We start from the raw sequence: 20,619 nt of genomic DNA on the forward strand, positions 1-20,619 counted from the left end.
TATGCACGGGTACCGCGATATATCCAGCGTCGTGCATACGAGCGCGTGTAAGAGCGTATGTGTGCGCGCATATCCCGGAATACGAGGAGCTCTAATCCCCTTTTAGAGACTCGGCTCATACCACGCGTCGCGATATGCCTTTGACGGCCGCTCCTGCGACGCTATTGGCTCCGCGTAATCTCGTGTAAGTTGGGTTGCCTAGCCGCAGGAGCCCCCGAGCTGGCGGCCCGTTCACATGCGTGCAACCCCTGCGAGACCCGGGGACGCGCGCGCTACGCGTCTCCTTCGCCCTTCCGATGCCCTTCGACCCGATCGATAGGGCAGATGCCTGACGTACGGGTCGGCGCATGCCCCCGTCGACCCGTGGAGTCGAACTTGCGCCTTTGACCACCAGAGCGCGCCAGCACGCGTTTCCCAGGCGCCCGCCTTCGACACGCTGGACGAGCTAGCGAGGAGGGGTGGCCTGCCACAGGGGCGTGCAGACGTCACTATATTCTCTATTTTGCAAAAATTGTTCAACTTCTGTCGGGGGAAGTAGATTTTATCAAAGAATACGGGACAAAGCACGAGAAATAGTTTTAAAAAAGGCGGTTCTCGGAATTCTAATAACCCGGTTCCTTCAACGTTTCTTTCGTCCATGCCCTTAGGCGAGGTTATTTGATAATTTATTACGCCACGTTTATAATAAATTGTCTTTAGATTGAACATTCTCGGAAGTAATTAACAATTGACGCGTTTCCAAGCAACCGTGAGTCTCTCCTTTGAATGAAATTCCAAGAACGTAATGTTTCAGCAGGGCAAAAGTCTTCGTTGTTTCTCCTGGAGCGAACGAAAATCGTTTTAACGCCTTTGAAATATTTTCTATCGGAAGTACGATAAGATACGGCGATGGTAGACTCTATTAAAGTGTTGGAAGAAGAGCAATAATAGCTAATTCAACCCTAAATAATAATTATTGTTTCACGATCACCTTTAACTCGAATAAATAGGAAGATGTTCATTGTGTTTGTTAAAAGCAATAAACGTGGACAGAACCCTATAAAATATTCGATCCGAGTACAATTACCCCGAACGTACACATACTTTCATGGATTAGAAAAAAAGATACACCTGGGAAAGCATAGCCCACGCATTCTTTCTACTTCCATTCACGATGTGAAAATTGAAATTAACACTAATCGTGCGAGTGCAACTGCTACATAATTTAAGAATGCAAGGAAGCGAATAATAAAATGTTTAAACGTTCGCGGTGGTTTGGAACACCTGGCTGGAATAAAGTAATGAAATATCTCGCGATGCATTGCGTTTTCATTAATCGCGAACACTTTGACGGACGGTGGGAAGATACGAGTACAGGTACATATTGTTTTTAAATTCGTGATATTAAAAATCGCGGAAACGATTTATGTCGAAATAAAAAATTGACAAAGTCCAGTTTACGAAGTAAGAAAAATCTTTAAATTAAACTAGCAAAGCCATGGAAGATGACCAATAATATATAGGGTTGTAAATATTGTTTTGAAGCTTGTATGGACTAACCCATAAACGGGGGGTCAAAGTTCTCTGAAAGGGGGCTGGTACTTCCCACGCACGAGGCCCCCAAAAAAAAGGAAAAAGAAAAAAATTCACACAGCAGCGAAACACAAGGGTCGAGCGCAAACCGTCGTTACGATTACACCCGGGACCATAATCAGCCGTTTCAGTTTGTAATCTCGTTCTTATCGCGGCCGTCTCGAGGTTGTCGCGGCGAATTGGACCTCGCTGCGACGACGTCAGAGGCAAACGCTCGCGGCTGCCACCCACGCAAATACACCGGCGAAACGGTTCCAGAGACGCGAAAAATTCCTAATTGGATAACATTTTCGGAACGACAAACAAAAAATAAACAACTTCCCATCCGCGAATTCTATCGAAATCGTGTCGTCGGTCGAACGATCGCTTTTACAGTTTTAATATCAGCCCATAATCGCGTGGTCGTAAAACGCGAGCTTTCGCGCGGAGAAGCTTCCTCGAAATTTCTTCTGATTACGGTATCTTTTCTGTATTTGGCGGAATAAAAAAAGAATGGCTGAAACTGCGTTTCATCGTTCTTGATTTTCGGTCTTATTTTGGCACGTGTAATCAGCCCCTAAATTATTGCCCACCTGTAGGCAAACACCTCGCGTCGCGTACAGTCGTCTATTATTCGAAGAGCAACGGTGGCCATCCACTGCTCGGATACGGCGATTAGGGCAATAAATTAATTTCCAGGCCAAAAAACCTCCGTCCGGGATTCCGTTCGTCCGTGGTCACGCATAAGGTGGCGTCGCCGCGGCGAGATGGAGCAAACAATTGTACAAACACCGCCGTATTTCATGATAACACATGTACAAACAGCCTTACGTAAAGCTGGCAATTACGATAAAACTGGACGGACGAGAAAAAACACGAGAGCACTTTTCGTGTACACAAACCGCGTGCGGGACGGGGGACGCCAGGCGTGGCGGCAAAGACGACGTTCGGGGCTCACGTGTCTTTTGGGTCATCGTTTCGACGCTGACGTTCCCTCTCCTACAACGGGGAACCGATGTTTGGAGAATTTTCAGTCCAAGCAACCATCGAATATTAGAATATTTCGTTGACCTCGAAGCAGGAGACTTCGATCGTATTAAATAGAGAGAAAAGAGAATTTATTGTACTTAGCGTATGTATTTAGTTTTCTTTGTAATCTAATTGTGATGCAATTTTTCATGTTTCAAGTTTGGGGGGAGGGTTAAAAATTTTTATTCGTGCACTGTTACTTAGGGAAAGGAAACTTTGCGAATTTGGATAGAGTGAAGAATAGAATTTACTTAGGTCTTCAATTGCTAGTGCAATGGCTTGACTTTTGTGGGGTCCTGTGGGTCCTGTAAGATGGAGAAGGAAAGTTTACACAAACGAACACAAGAGGAGGTGAGACAGAAAATGAAATTATAGAAACATTCCTGGCCACAGATTATATTTTCGGTAAGGAATTATTTTCTCGAGAATGCGTAGGAATTCGGGGGTATGTATATTCACCAAAAATGATTGCAATCGACCCCTTCGACCAAAAGTAATTTTTTCAGAACGATTTGAAATTTTTTTTTTTGAGCACCTACCCCCCTGGTTCATTTTCCTTAGGAATTCGTTTTTGATTTTTAATAAATTTGTTTGGCTCTGTACAGAAATTTTGTTTAATACCTTTTTGTAGGTACCTATGAACTCTACTTCAGAAAAAAATTTCATTGAAATATATATATTATTGTAGGAGTTATGGCTGTTTGAAAATTGGACCACTTTTATGGGGTTTCTGGTCATTTTACGGAGTCAAGGACCAACTTTTCCAAAATTGTTAGAGTTTCTACATATTCGCCGCTAAATTACGCGTTGTTTGCCGTTTGAAACATTAAAATCGTCCAATCCGTTCAGAAGTTATGGTGTTTTAAAGATACACATGAAATTTCGGGCCCTCATTTCTGAGCTGAAATCATATTTTCGGTAATGAATTTTTTTCTCGATACTGCGTAGGATTCCGGGGGTATGTCTAATCACCAAAAGTGATTGCAATCGACCCCTGCAACTAAAAGTAATTTTTTTGGAACGATTCAAAATTTCTTAATTTCGCTGGAAAATTTCGCTATCTACTCGAATTTTTTTCTCGAAACTGGTAAGGATTTCGGGGGTATATCTATTCACCAAAAATGATTGCAATCGACCCCTGCAACCAAAAGTAATTTTTTTGGAACAATTCGAAATTTTTTAATTTCGCTATCTACTCGAATTTTTCTCTCGAAACTGGGAAGGATTTGGGGGGTATGTCTATTCACCAAAAATGATTGCAATCGACCCCTGCAATCAAAAATAATTTTTCTAAAACGATTTGATATTTTTTAATTTCGCTGAAAAATTTCGCTATCTACTCGAATTTTTTTCTCGAAACTGGGAAGGATTTAGGGGGTATGTGTATTCACCCAAAATGATTGTAATTGACTCTCGTAGCTAAAAATAATTTTTTGGAACGATTTGAAATTATTTAATTTCACCGAAAAATTAAGTTCCGATCGAAACCTTGATCGAAATAAAACTGTAACGAAAATGGCGGGCGGGAGGGTCCGGAGAAGCCCAGTGGCGGATCTGTACCCCTATTTTGCAAAGTTACAAATGCTACGGCGGCCAGAAGGACGCGTCTACGTGGCAACGAACGGGGAAAAGGAATCCGGAGACGGCGTTCTTTCGCGCCATCTAATCCCATCGGACGTCTATTCGGTTCCCGTGCGCCATCGCGCGGAAGATCGGGTCGCCCCCTATAGAAAATTGTCCGAGCAATTTGCGAACATTCACGATCCTCGTCGGACCACGAAAACGAATCCCCGTTTGAGGAGGCGTGCTAGACCGTGTGACATAATCCTGTCGGACGCTCCGTGCACTTTGTCCCTTTTTCTGAGACGCTGAACGGCGCGTCGGTACGCCCTACGAAGGAGGGGGAGTGGGGTCGAACACGGGGAACACGACGAACACGTAAATACGGAAAACAAGCCCGGGCACAAAGGGGATGACCCAGAAATTCGTTCGCGGGGTTACGTCGAGCGGGATTCGAATCTCTTTCCGTCTCCTGCCCGCCGTGAAAGAGTATCCCCACCCCCCACTACCGCTTTTATCCGCGTTTGATTAAAGATTCTTTGTCAGCCGTTCGACAGGCCCGCTGAAAGGAACGCCGAGCTTATGATTTCCTCCTCTTACCGGATTGATCAGACTCTCTGAGAGCCGTCGAAAAAAATAAGACGATTAAGCAGTCGGGGGCCGAAGTGGCCGATGACCGGGAATAGAAAATGGCGCCTGGGGAATATCGGGAACTTAACACGGGGACCGATTTCTCTAATTTCTCTATTCCCTTTTACCTGCAATTAACAGAAGGTGGGATTCTCCAGTTGTTCCTTCTTTCGCTAATTTTATTGTTTATATTTTTAATATTGTATCTTAAACCAGTTACAATGTTCTCAACCCTTTGCACTCTGAGACTTTTCTTCGACCACCTACTACTATCTGAAGCACACTTTCTCACGAAATAGATAGTAAATATCTGATTGTGAGTAAACATATCTGTTTTTTACACTTCTCGTTTGTTTATTGTTAACCCCTTCTCGTGGTTTAACGAATCTGACTCGTGATGAAGATTTTGGCCCAAACGCTTTTTGCTCCCAAATTCTTTCACCCTTCAGGGGGAGCAGTCAAGTGCAAAGGGTCAATTATATTTGCGAAAGATACGAGAATTGTGAATTGGAATTTACTTGGACACGTGGGTGGTGATCCTCTCTTTAGGTTAGAACACACTGCTCAATAGGAGCTACATATGCATGTATATTTCAAGGTTAGATATCAACTTCTCTACAGAGTCTTATAATACGAGGTACCTAAATTTTAATCGAACCAAAATTGTAATAATCTGAACGTGTACAGTAAAACGTAGAACGTTCAAGCAAGTCCAGAATGAAATACGATAGACTCTTTCCCGTTCAAAGGGGGTTGTTTGTTGCATCCAATTCTTATTTTCCTCCAGTAAGGGGTCAATCAACTTTCCCATAGATTGCACGAGTAAACCTCAGCTTCTCAAAAAATAGAAATTAATAGTACCTGTCCCCCATCCATCGATGTTCCAAGTATCGTCGACAGACCTGACCCAGAAAAAAACACACGCACACTGAGCACCGAACAGAGGAAAAAAGAGATCTCTGTGCACAAAGGGGATGCATGTCCAGAGTCGAGGAAGCGATAAGTGGAAGGTGAGTGAATCGAGGGGGCAAAGAGTAGGAAGAGAGGGCAGGTCAGATGCATCTCGCATGGACGCAGGTCCTTTGGAGCTTATTCGTCCAGGGAGGAAGAATGGACCCCCGGAATCCTTTTGGTCGGTAATTCTGGACGGGGCCAGCTGCAAAAACCAGCGTCCCCCGTCGTGATCGTCGTGCGTTCTTACCCTCGGGAAAGGATACCGTGCGAGAAGGGGGACAAAAATCTTTTTTCATACATCTTAGATCCTGGCCGATCATTTTTTTACGAACCCTTTTTTCCACGGCGCTCGCATCCGTGAAGGAGAGACCCTTTTTTTCGCGCAACTGTCGCGTTCCTCTCTCTCTCTTCAGGGACCCCTCTCGTCAAAGGATCCACCCCTGGTCCTCGAGCGACGTCGCAGCGACCGGTATACGCGCCCGTAGATCGCGTTCCTCTTTCAGGAAAGACGAATCATCCTTCGAAGATTCTCGCGACAAAAGGGACGTTTCCGCGAGCAGCGTCTTTCGGTTGGTCGTTAGAGGGCTAAGTAGCGACGACGCGCAGACGACGAGTAGTCCTTTGCAGAAACGACTTCGCTGACAAACTGATTGAAGTTGCTCCCGGGATCTTTGAGCCGGCGGGATGCCTTGGCTGGCGGAACGACTGTTGCGAGAGCAACGTGGAAATTAAAAGGGACGCGGGGGGCAGAGGGGCTCTAATGAAGACCACACAGACGAGACAGACTGCCGGGGCTAGGCGGTTTCCGGCCGGGCTTTCGGGGCTGGCTTCCGGATTGAAAAATTCGATAAAGTTGCCCTGTTTCTTTGGTCTTCGCGAGAATACGATTCTGGTACTATAGAGCAAACATGATGAAATATTGCATGGAACGTATGGTGGGGAATTTTATTTTCTAACGCTGTGTCTTAATTGTGGCCATCGATTATGAAATGTTCCTGTTTGAAAAATATAAGGTTAGAAGAAAATTCAGAATATCCTCGTTAGTGGTTGTTTTTGAACTTCACAGATGGAAACTTGTGCCATTGTGCTTTCAAGGTACTGGAATAAATATTTTTTTCTGCATACAAATATACAACCATGGTTACTGGTGTCGTTTCAAATTTAATATTGTAAAATTGTAAGTTGTAAAGGAACAGGTACACAGGGGAATTTAAACTAGGACTCGATTTACTATTTTAATAAATTTAGAAAGTAAAGGGCTTAAGCGCGAATTTGAAGTATACTCACCAAGGATTTTTCATGTATAGAATTAAATAAATTTCATCGATTCGTTAGTATTTTATTCGGTGAAAGAAGGTAGGTTTCGTGAGAAAAATGGAAAAATGGAGCATCGTTTCGGAAGTCACCTGGTGTCAGCTGTCCAATAGTCAAGGGGTAACCTTCATCCCTACCAAACGGAACGGGCGTTTAGTATCATCCGTGATCGCATGCTTTCCAGTCTGCTATCGGTACCATGCACGACGGGGATACGTCCAGGACGAGGCTGGCTCTGCTTACGTTTTTCGCGGTGCTCCGAAGGCCTGAAGGTATTGACCGGTGGCCCTCTTGGTACAGCTCGGTACCAAGGCCCCCTGTAAGGCGTGCCGGGTATATGGCCATCCGTGCTGGCTGGCACCGACTATTGAACAAACTGACCAGTAGTCACGATATCCCACGAAACTTACCCTTCGTGGCCTCCTACACCTGTTCTACCAAACCATTGTCACGGGTTTTAAATCGCCACTGGACGTCCCACGATTCCTTCCATCGACGAACAATCCTCGTTTCAAAACGTTTCTATTTTACTCGTTCGATTTTCCAAAAATTATCTTCATATAAAACGTGAGCTTTACTTTTTAATTTAAGTTTAAAAATTTTTTAGAAATCTTACTCTGCATCGAGGCTAATAAATTTGTTTTCAATATGGGGGAACACAAAGTGTCACTTTTGTTTTGTAAATTTTTTTAGAAATCCTACTGTGCATATCGAAGCTAATAAATTTGTATTCAATATCTACAATTGGAATATGGGGGAACACAAAGTGTCACTTTTGTTTTGTAAATTTTTAAATTTGTTAAAATTCTTATTCTATTCTATATAGAAGCTAATAAATATATTCAATATCTACAGTTGGAATATGGGGAAAAGCTAAGTGTCACTTTTGTTTTGTAAATTTTAAAATTTGTTACAATTCTCATTCTATATAGAAGCTAATAAATACATTCAATATCTACAGTTGGAATATGGGCAAAAAGCCAAGTGTCACTTTTATTCCGTGAATTTAAAAATTGTCTAAAAATCTCACTCTGTACCTAATAAATTTTTATTCGAGACTTCATCGATAGTTTCCATTTCTGACCAGTCCTTCCCTCGTAACAGTTACTACATCATCGACAGATATTTTACCAAAAAAAAAAATTGCAAGATGGTGTATGGTCGCGACAGAGAGTAACGAAGGTTTCCCAAACTTTTGTGCCCACCCCTGGAGAATCGTCGTTTACGGAATCGCGAGGGCTGGTCGTTTAGCATCGGGACACCCGTTATCGTCCTTACGTGCGCACACGTGCTTCGTTGTATCGCACGCGAGTCCGATCTTCGATAATAAGCCGTTCTTCGCGGACCGATAGAAAGCTGCATCGTTACGTGTACCGGCCCCCGTACATGCACGCGAATACTATACGCGTCGTACGTAATATCGTTTCGCACGTAGGAACGATATTTATTGCCCGGGGGGCCCGGCAAACAATTCATTATTACCCGGGTCGAGGGTAATTAGCACGGACCGAAAACGAGGTTCTCGAAAGTCACGTCGCGTCTGCCCACGTATCGCGCTACGGGGGTAGTTTCCCAACCGGGGGAGGAAACGGCCGTGGAAAAAATAAGGGGCCCCCGGAGAAAGGAGGAATCGGGCCTGAAAACTCGGCGAACAAACACAGACGCACCGTGGCAACGGAATCTAGAAAACGGTGATTTATGGTATCGTTAGCCGCGCGTACACGATGGACGCGTAATTGACGTCTTCGCGGATGGTTATAATTATTACAGCCGGAAGTAATTAGAATAATTAGTTATCGGGGGGGGACCAGCGCGACGGGGGACGCGCTCGTTTGCGACGAAACATTTTCTTAGACTGGTAGCGTCTGCGAATAACAATTACTCTAACGACTCTTCAGAAATTTCTCTTTTTCGGTGTTTAAATTCACGGAAACGGTGTACGCGTTCCCCCTCGGAGAGGTTCGATTTATCATTCCTTAAAATGATTCTGTTTTATTGATCTGGTACGTTTGGGATGTTATTTTGGAATACGCTGGTGGGAATAATTATAGGGTAGGTATTTTATCCAAATCCAGGAACAATCCTGATGGACGACAGCCCTAAATGAAACTTCCTCGTCGCTCATGGTGCTCTTGATTATGTAATTTCAAAATATGCGATAAATATGATACTTTAACTGGCATATCAACCCTATATAGTCGACAGAACTAAAACAAAACAATTCATTCTCAAATTGAAATAAGGCGGTGCAAATAATTATAGAATAAGAGTAACTTGATCCAAATCCAGGAACAATCCTGATGGACGACAACCCTAAATGAAACTTCCTCGTCGCTCATGGTGTTTTTGATTATATAATTTCAAAATATGCGATAAATATGATACTTTAACTGACATATCAACATAGGCGACTGAACTGAAACAATTAATTCTCAAATTGAAACATTAACCCCTTGCCATACAATAACGTGTCTGACTCGTTACTATTCTTGATGTCAAGTTTCACAATCATGAGGCTAGTCATCAAGTCTTATATATTAAAATCAACACATTTTTGCATTCCATTTTAATATTATTTTTCGTGGCTATTCCTTGTACGAATAAATTGAAACAAAATTAAATAGGTCAAATCGTAGGTCAAGGAGTTAAAGGATATTTTGAATAGGATTCGAAAACAGGGACAAATTTTAAGTTACGTATCTTACTATTGTCTAAAACCTAAAATCACGAACATTCTATATCAGTGATGGCGAACCTTTTTGAAAAGTGGGTCAAATTCTGTTCATTATTTTCTTTGGTGCTAGCTCGTGGGTCACTGAGTCAATGGCGTCGCTTGGAAAGGGGGAGGAAGGGGGGATTTGAAGATATCTAAATTTCAAATGACCAAAAATCTCGAACTTTTGTTTACGCTTATCAACGTGGTTTACACACGTTGGTCGAAGGAAAATTTGCTTATTGGGGATCGTCTAGTGTCCCGAAAGGTTCGAGACAGGAGTCGGAGTAACCGATTCGGTGGAACAATGGGAGGCCGCGAATCCTCACCAATTCCCCCCTCGAGTTTAACCAGTCATCGAACGAAACAGAAGGAAGCGTGGGCGCCAACAATTTCGCCATGAACTAACGGTCCGACGTAACATCTCCTTCGTCGCCGCTAGGATTTAGCACCTCGAGCGTTTCTGTCTCTTTCACGCCTACGGGACACGGCAGATGAGTCAGAACGAATGGGCGGATTCTCCTCGCAGGCAACAAGACGCCGGGGGTTAAGCACTCGATAAGGAAACCAGCCTGTTGGAGGGAGTCTTGAGGGATGCTAGGATTTTCCAAGTCCCAAACGCGAGCCACCACCGCGCACACCCCCATTCCTAACGAAAATAGAAACCGAGTACACACTGTCACCGGGGTTAGGCCTGCCGCGAGACCTACGATTCTCGTTCACCTTCGAAACATTTTATTTTCTACCATAGACAGCGGAAGAGTGGGAGGGGGCCACGAAATTTGACCTGAGCTTTGCAGTTTTTAGGTGCCCCCAATTCGAGGCGAAATCGATTCTTGCTGAGGAAATCCGGAGAGTTTCGTTTAAAAACAAAGTCGTGTCGAGTTTAGATTTATTTACGAAACTCGTTTTACTCCTGATATTCTAATTAAAATTGAGTTGAACAATTATTGTGGGGGGCATGAGATTCGACCACCCTTGGAGTTTTGAATTTTTGAAGCGTCTCCAATCGATTCTAGCAGAGGAAATCCGGAGAGTTACACTTAAAAATTAAATACTATCCGATGAAAAGTCGTATCGAGTTCAGATTCAAACTCCGTTTTACTCAACCCCTAAGTTTTTAATTAAGTTTTGCTATATAGAAATTGAGTTGAAAAATTATTTCTTGTTTCTTTCGAGGCATGCAATCGTTTCGAAAATTTAAACGAAGAATAAATTATTCGACGTGACATCTTACGAGCGGTCCTGGAAACGAATGAGCCCCGTGGCTGTGTTTACGTCCTCGTTTCCCGTAGCTGCGCGTCGAAAACGGTGATTTTTACCGCCAATTACAGCCAATCGTTCCGCACACATAATTCCTCGTATATTCCCGTGCGTGATATTTCACGGTGAAATTACAGCTGTTTAGGAATGGCAAGTGGCGATCGTACAACCTTTTCCGTGTAGCCGATAATCGTGATGCCGGGACAGCTCGTGCTCGGGCATTTTTATTCCTTATGTGGCACAATACTCGACTATGCTAATTAACCCTCGACTGGCAAAGTGAGGTCTAAATGACGCTTTCTTCGATCCATTGTATATGTTTATAATAGTTCAACCAAGCTCGACTTCCTGCCAAAGTTCATTACGCGATGACGGTTATTAACGCTCTTCCGACGAAATAATCTCTAAGGACTTAGAAAGTTTTGGAAAGGTCTCCACGCGTTAGTTCCTGACCCTCGACGAATCTTTTTAATTCTGGGCATCGATCGCAAAGATTCGATCAAATAAATTCGTGTATTATGTATTGTTTGGAGGGAGATGGAAGTCTGATTATCCGTTCTAAGAAATTAACAATGTAGGCAATTTTACTATTTTCATGTAACTATTTTAACTCGTATAATCCTCAACCCATGAGTCTGACTCGTTACAATTCTTGGTGCCAAATTTCACAATCATGAGGCTACTCACTGGTCATGAAGTCTAATATATGTTGAAATCAACACATTTTTATATTCACGAGATATTCATAAGACAGATCTATTCTTTCTCGTGGCCATTCCTTGTACGAACGAACAAAATTGGCTAAAAGGGGGCTAAAAATATCTATTGCCCGTTCCATATAAAAATCTTGCCCATAGATCGCTTAACAAGTATTTTATATCATCGATCTATGATCTTCACAGTCTCCAAACAAACCCGATCACCTCCGAGGACGAAGAAAGCTGCGAAGAACAGCCGATCGGTTGAGGTATCGACGCCATTCGTCAACGTTACGAGGTCCACGTCCCGGAATTTTCGCGAGCGTAAAAAAGCTCCCCCGTCGGCTGGTCGCAGACTCGTGGGAAATCCCAATCGCGAAACACCGACATTTTTTTTTTTTACCACGGCGCGTTGCATCGTGAAAAATTCCCGAATCTCCGGATTTCCAGGGCGTTTTTTTACGCCCGGGCCAGCGGCGAGGAGGGATCGTGAGAAATCCACGCCGCCATTTTTCCCCCTTAACGAGAACCACGACGCTAAAAAAACGGAGGAGAAAAAAAAATCGAGGAGGGAAAACACCGCGAGTGACCCGAAATCGCGTTTCGTTTCGTATTCATGAGCGATCGAAGGCTACCGGTGTCGATCGATCGGTCATTGTTCGACCACCCCCCAGCCCTCTGGTCTTCTTAACGACGCGCATCTTCCAGCTACGGGGTGCCCCCACGTGCATGCGTCATTTGAATAAGCGTGCATCCCCGTTCTCCCCTATTATGTGTAAATTGTATTATTTTTACCCCAAATACATCTCGCCCCATGCGCGGCTCCGAGGCCTCCGGGGTCAACGGGTCAAATTGCACATGTCCGACCAAACTCACCCCCGGGCACGGTCGCGGGCCACTCCCCTCGTCCCTATTTTACCCCAAAGTCACGTACGGTTCGCGGCACGATCGCCGGCAGCCAAGATTTTTCGCAAAAAGCTGAAAATAGGAGAAGACCTGATCTGGAGGTTCTGTCGCGTCATGATTTTTTCCGTGGGAAATCGGCCCTGCAGGATTAGAACCGGCACTCGGTATAGCAAGAAGAATTTAAGAAAGGTCGAGCACTCGCGAAAGAAGATGAACAGTTTTAGTAAACCAGCCATATCTAAGAATCAAGGCTGATCGGGGACGAGTGATAGCTTGAAATCACATTTTCAACCCTTGGATGTACAGTAGAAATGTATTTATTTAATTTCTGTCAAGAGGCTGTATTTAAACATTTTTTCCAGAGACGAGCATTTCACTTTCCATCCCTTGTGTCCTTTTTCAATCTGTGTCTCGGATTGTTCACTCTAACAACTAGTCAAGGCTGTAGCTTCTAATTTAAGTAAAAATAGAATATCTACGATCATTGTATTATATTCGTGGAATTATTTTAATTTTCTATGCAAATTATTGACTTTTCTACTTTTCGGAATTTACGAATAATTGTACCTCGAAGAGGGTCGTTACAAATTACCAAAATACATCGCCAATAACTGTTGCACGAACCTGATTGTAACCCTCTGCAAAATGCCTTAACCCTTGTAAAATAATATTTGTTTAATATATATTAATGTAATTATTTGAAAATTTATCTAATTTGATTGAAAGTTCGATAAGAATCAACATCAAGTAAAACAGTCCAGTTGAGCGGGCCCCGTCGAAATAAATCTTGGAAAACTACCAGGTTGCAAAAACGAGGCCGCAGAGGAGGCACGAGATAAAAATGCGCCCGATGTACGGATAAGGGCGCAGCGGTAAAAAGTTAACGAATCTTGCGTGAAAGGGTCGGTGCTGCTTCCCACCGGGGGGAGGGCCCATCCGAGCATAATAATTTCTCGCGTGATTTTAAAACCGTAAATTTTTTACCCGTTAACCACCGCGCATGCGCTACCCCGTGTACGCATCCGAGACTTTGTTTTTGCGACAAGAAAAACAACCGAGTACGCCGTGCTGTATCTCGATCGGTTATCATTTCACACCGATTATAATAAACCAACGGGATAGGTTGGGGTAAAAAAAACTTTGAAGAAGCGACGGTGAAGGGGGTAGGAAGGGTACAGGGGCAGGAGAGACAGAGGGAAGAAAAAAATAATGCGGGCCATCCACGGGAGGAGAGAGAGGGAGGAAAAAAAACGTCCCGTTCGGGGACCCTCGTGGTAGCCGGATCTTAAATAAGTATATAATAATGCTCGGCCCGTTGGGGCGTTTTTAACCCCTTCGCGAGCGTCCTCCGTCGCGTCGAGCTCTCTCTACGATTCCTTTTTTTCCCCCATATCCCCGTTGCTTTCAGACGGAATCCTACGGTTTTTTTTCATCCCGGCTAACGGATAAAATCTAAATTAACTAAATTAAGGGCTCGGGGGCCTCTTTCGCCTCGTTTTTGCCCGCGATTTATACACACAGTTTTTGCTCGCCCGTTGAACAAAAAAAAGACGCTAGACGAGACGGGAAGAATGGTCCGCGAGAGGCGAAACAGAGAACGGGGCACAAGTGATTCTCTGGCCCCCTTTTCTTTCTCGGATCACCGTTCGTTTATCCGCGAGCTTTTCGTCTGTCCTTCACGGAAGATCGTTGAAAGGTCGATTTACGGTTAGAAAATTACTCGCGTGAAATTCGAGACCGTGCTGCGCGTTTAACGCGGAGATTTATGCGAAACGCGAAGGAGGATCGAAACCTTCCGTTGGGGAATTCGTCGATCTCTTGTATGTTCGTTGTCGTTGAGACGTTACTTTTTTTTGTGAAATTAAATAGTCAATGGAGGAGTTGATCGTTTGGTTTATTTGTTTATTTATTCACGGGATTAAATACCCATTAATAAAAGAAAAAAAAAGAGATACGAGTATAGAAGATAGTTACGTAACGAAGATAAACAGAAATCAGAAATTGAGTGACGTTAGATATGAGACTGAGTGTGAATAATTAAATAATAGAATTGAGTGATTAGAAACATCATCAACAAACAATTATAAGTGTTAAAATAATTCAGAAGTAGTATTCTGGAAGAAACATTAAATCTACACTTTTCAATGATATTCGAGCACAAGATTAGATCATTAAGTACCCCGATTTAACAGAGATTAAATCAGCTACTTTTCTGCGGTGTTCAAGCATGGTAAAATTTAATTTGAACGTAATTGTAATTATGAGAATGTTTAGGCATAGGCTCACTAATGGTCCTTCCAGAGCGTGAATATAATAATTTTTAAATATTCTTCGAATTTCCAAGAGGATTCCAATCAAGAAATATTGCCTGAATCGACCAGAGTCAACGTAGAAATAATTATCGACGCGATATAATGATAAACGGGATAAAAATGGCTCAACAATGGAGCAAGTTGGGTGGAAATTCCCTCATTAGCAGCCCGAAAGACGCAATCTGTTCCTTTCTTCGCTCCTTTCCGCGCAAACGAGTGGATATACCGTGTCGAGGGAAAGAAAAAAAAATCTGGATTTTGGCAACAGTGGCGCGCGAGGGTGCAAATATGCCATTCAAGCCCCGTGACTTTTTCACGCCGCACGATCGCGTCTGTTTGGTCATTTTTCCACCCTCTTTTTTGACCGTTTGACCATATGCGACGGTCACAGCGATCGATTGATTTCGTGCAATAAAAGACAGGAAGACCCCCGTGAAAACGTGCAACACTATGAATGGCCCGCTCGTTTGGCTTAGTCAAATTACCGGAGCGGTGGCGGCATTCACCTAAGTTGTAATGATACGTTAACTTCGCCCTGCGGGGAAATCTGGCTCTGTCACCGGGGAAAAATTGTTGGATTTATTTAACACGAGAATACTACAATATATGTAGAACTATCGTCGTAAAATCTCAATTTTTATTCGGTTTAATTCGTCGAACTATTTCCCAAAATTCAATGGAAAATCACAACATTATAGAAGAGTTTCACGTTGAAACTGACATTCGAAGTCGATATCTGTCCCTTTTTTTAACCCTTAAGTATTATTTTACTTAGTGTTGATTTTTACCAAATTGGTACGTCAACTTTCCTTTGAAGCATTAAAAAAATAATGAACTATAACAGAAGATTAAATAAATTCTCAAATAATTACATTGACGTATATTTTAATCGATCATCAGTTTAAACTTGCAGAGGTCCCAATGATCAACTTGAGGGTTAAACAATAATGCTTTCAAAAATGGTAATTGTGTATAATTCTGGATACTGTGCTTCAACAAGTAGTTTGGAATTTCCAGAGCAAAGCGAAAGTTTCTTCCATATCAAACGAAATAAATAACGTAGGAGGTATTAAAAAACTATCGAGAGATAATGAAATCCGAATGTTGATTAAATTACCCAACCCAGGGGGTAGGTATCCGAAAGTCGAACGGAATCGCGATAGTCGTTCGAAGCGCGAGATCAGCGGACCGATCAATGAACGTATTAGCCGGGTTTTCCCGCGATTCAGCGAAAAAAATACATTTGTCAGGGGTCCGCGATTCCCCAGCCGGAGGATCTCTTTCTCCTCTGGGATTAATTACTACGGCCGGTCGCCGGCGAATAATTAATTAACGTCGGGAATAATGAAATGGCTTCTCCTTTGTTTTTTCGCTGACCCCGCGTCGGACGACGGAGTAATCAAAAGGATCGGTTTTTTTTTCGGGGTGGCCCCTCGACGCTTATCACTTATTCGTCGTACGAATTCATCCGGGACACGCAGGATCCACCTGTCGACCCGTCCACCGGTCGTTATTTTTTAAAACCGCATAAATTTTTTTCTCACCTCTGATCACCCGTAGCTTCCTCTTCCTCGTTCCAAACGTGCGTCGTTCGAAATGGAAAAAAAAAACGAATTCTACGCACCGTGAGACACGGGTTTCACGTCCCTGTCGGAGCGTCGGTTACCACCGTCGACCGTTTTTTTTTCTCATGCTGTTTGCAAAGGGTTACGTTACGCACGGAACGGGACATCGTCGTGGAATCCGCTCCGGGACCTATGCTAAACAGGGGTGCACGGAGAAAAAAAAAATATATTAATAGCCATCCAGCCTCCCAGGATTTTTTTCCGTCCCACCCCTCGCGCTTCTTTCCACGGCCAGAGTCACCCCTGTAACCGGCCCTTGTGCGGTAAGATATATCCGTGATAACCGACTTTTTTAACCCCGACAGCCTCGCGGCCACCTTCCAAATGAACATTCGCGCATCATCGAGTAGAAACGCTCCCGGGATTCCATATTTAACCCCTTGTCCCGTGGAAATTTATTTCAACCCTGGCCTGGGTCCTTCTCGACCCTCGTCTGGGCCTCTTAACGACGAAATTTATTCGAGACACTGAACGGAGGACGCTTCTTTTGATTCAGATATATGTATATGTTTCTAGCAAATTCAACTAGTGAATTACTAACGAATAATATTTACGAGTTCTTGTAACTCTGGGGGAGAAACTTGCAATCCGTCAAATCGATGTCACTTTTTAGATTTTCTTATTATTTATTCCTGCAGGATCACCCCCTTTCGACGTTCACTGACATTTCTTTTAAATAAAATATATTACTAAATAAGTGCAAATAATATTTACGAGTTCTGTAACTCCAAGGAAGGATTTTGAAATTAGTCAAATCGATGTCACTTTTTAGATTTTCTTATTATTTATTTCTACAGAATCACCCCATTTTAACATTCACTGACATTTCTTTTAATTAAAATATATTACTAAATAAGTGCAAATAATATTTACGAGTTCACTAACTTCAAGCAAGGAATCTGAAATCCATCAAATGCCACTTTAGATTTTCTTATTATTTATTCTTGCAGATTTAGCCCCATCCAGCTTTCAGTGACATTTCTTTAAATTAAAATATACTACTAAATAAGTAGAAATAATATTTTCGAGCTCACTAACTTCAAGCAAGGAATCTGAAATCCATCAAATGCCACTTCCTACTTTCTTTTTAACATTTTTCTGCAGATTCACCCCCCTTTCAGCTTTCACTGATATTTCTTTGAATCAAAATATATTACTAAATAAGTAAAAATAATATTTACGAGTTCTCTAACACCAATCAAGTAACTCCAGATTTTCTAATTATTTTTTTCCCCCCGTAGATTCTCACCCCCTTCGACCGTCCAGTTCGACAGTGTCTCTTCGGTTTCTAAACTGTCCGAGAACTGTTTACCAAACTCTGTACCAAATGACAAAAGTAATCGGTTCCCATCGCGAGAATCGTCCCGTCATTTCCACCCCCCCGGGAGGTAAGTTCCTGGGTAGAAAGAGAGGATTCTTGGTTGGAACGTTAATGGACTATGGGGCCACGCGACGAACCTGGAGAGAGTATCCTCCCGATCATTGCGCAAGCTGCAAGATGACGCGCCCCCATGCAGCCCCGACAGGCCATATGTATTCCGAGGGGGTGGACGAAGGCGATAGGTGATATAATGGGAGTGCAGGACGGTCGGCTTTCAGTTCCACATGCGTGAACCTCTGAGCATAACAGAAACCCTTTCAGAGCTTAGAGAGGAGACGGACAGTCCGGCACCCCCATGAAAATGCCCCGCAGCCGAGCTTGCGCAACAAAACAACAGCTGCTCCGGAACGGGCGAGGCCAGGAATCGTCAAAACAGACGGATTCCGCGGCCACGCAACCCTTTTCGCCGTGACCGTGACATTTTCGGTTCTGAGGGATTTCTTGGTCCGTCTGCGGACCTCGGGGGAGGGCGATTTATCGAGGAAACTGCAGCCTAACGGTTGGAGGAGGGGATGTTTTTCCCCGGAATAGTGGACCGCGTGTTGATCGTTTGGAGAATACAGAATGCAGGGTGAAGGTGTCTAATATTGTCCGAGGGAAAGTTAAACGTCGATATTTGAATTTTATTTTCGTGAAATACGAGTGCTTTATGTGGGTTTAAATTCTCTGTCTTTTTGGGCCTTTCGACTCTAGTAAATCTAGATTTTAAACATGGGTTTTGGAATAGGCTGATGTGTTTTTGGGGGAGAAATCATCGGAACGATTAAATCTCAAATTAAGTCTCAAATATTATGGAAGAGGTAAATAAATGTACAGGTAAACACAATTGGAGAAGTGAGGGTTAAAAAGAAAGCATTGGACTTTGGACAAAAATACAGGTTAAAAGAATTTACCATATGTCCATTGCAGGAATTTCAAAGCTGTAATTGAATAATAAAAAAAAAGTCCCAGTAGTCATAGTACAAAAAGAAATTGAATGGAATAAATTTTGCATGCACGATTCTATGATGTCGAGGAAAATAATTTTGAAAATCTGTTGGACAATTATACGGATTGCAAGTCCCGATTTAACACGGATTTTTGTTATAAATTGTACGCGGATACGATAGTTTCGTGAATAAGGATAGAGCAGTGATCAGAGGATCACGATCAGGGGCGTACAGTACTTAACGATTATTCGTATCGCCAAGGTGGTAAATCTCGAGAGCAGGTGTGATTAATTGGACAGCTAAGCGCCAGGTAATAGACTCTTAATAAACTGGAGAGAGGCAGAATCGAATCGCGATTTCAATATAATTTCATTATCTCCTTTATGCATTGTACGAAAATATTAGTATCATCAAACTACAACTTCTATTCTCTCTATTGCTCCCTTCTTAATCGACACTTCATATATTTTCGAGGTTGAAACTCGGACGTAGAAAATAATTGCAATTCGTGTAGCTAGTTACACACATGACCATAAGTTTCACTGGGTAGAGGTATTAGAATTGTTACAAAACCTAATCGAACACAGTCTATAGAGAAATCTATTATTCTTAAGAAGGCTTAAGAATTAGCTTTGAAAATTAGTCTATGCTCTATCTATGCTCGAGAGATAGACAAGATTATTCGTAGTTAATAATTGTTCCTAGATTTCTCAATTTATTTAACCTCGTACGGTGATACACATATTTATATCGAAATATCTTTCAATCGGAATATATATACATCGATCGAGTTCAACATAAATTACTAAAAAACAATATTTACATGTTCCACAATTTGAAATATGGAATCTACCACTCATCGAACTTACAACTAAATCTAACATTAGTACATATATGTGATCTCAAAGAGTTTCTATCGAAATAATTTATAACTTCCAAAGCCATCCAAAGTCAAAGGAGGCTTCGATCTTTCAGCCTAGTCTCTCGATCTCTTGAAATTAATGAAATTGGGGGAATGAGCTCGCTGTACTCGAGCAATCTAGCGGCTCCGCAAGAGCGGGTACATCGAGCAACGAAACAAATATGCCCTCCTCGTTTGGCTCGCGGCGAGAAGGAGCCGGTATCTCGGTTGTAAATTTCGGAACGAGGCATTCTCACAAGCGCGGGGGCCCCCGGGGGTACCCGGAAATCAAGCACCGGGGCGATACAGGTAGGATATGGTCCCGAAGCCACAATTAAACGGCCTTGTTGTTCGACTACGCGCCGTGCCGGTTATTGAGCATTCATTAAGAGCGGTGTTAACGGGGCTGGCTGGGACGACGGGGGCAGGTCCACGTGCGAATATCTTCTTCCTCGCGCTTCCTTTTCCCCCCCTGCCTACCCCCCCCCCCCAACTCCCCCCTCGCGTTAGCCTCTTTCTCCGTTTCCTCCTCGTGAGGAGGAGAGGCCTCCTCCGCGCGGACTTACGACGACGATCACCACGGTGGACTCGAGGCACGCCAGCGTTCTCCGGCGTTGCCTCCTTCAGTCTCGTTCGCGGCGCGTTAATTATGAGGGGCTTCCGGCGATCTAGATTTCATTCTTTCCTCCGCTTAGGCACCGGGAAATGATAATAGGTACGTGACCCATGGTGGTCAGTTCACACGAGAAACGAGCGCTACTTCGGGGTACGTGTCCCGGTGCTCGCGGCCTGTTGTCGAGCGTCGAAAGGGGAAACGGGGCACCCGGGGGGGACACAAGAGAGAGGAGGGGGC

This window comes from Colletes gigas, unplaced genomic scaffold (genome assembly GCF_013123115.1).
Source record: "Colletes gigas isolate AHSC1104 unplaced genomic scaffold, ASM1312311v1 Colletes_gigas_Sc00002, whole genome shotgun sequence".
Lineage (NCBI taxonomy): Eukaryota > Metazoa > Arthropoda > Insecta > Hymenoptera > Colletidae > Colletes > Colletes gigas.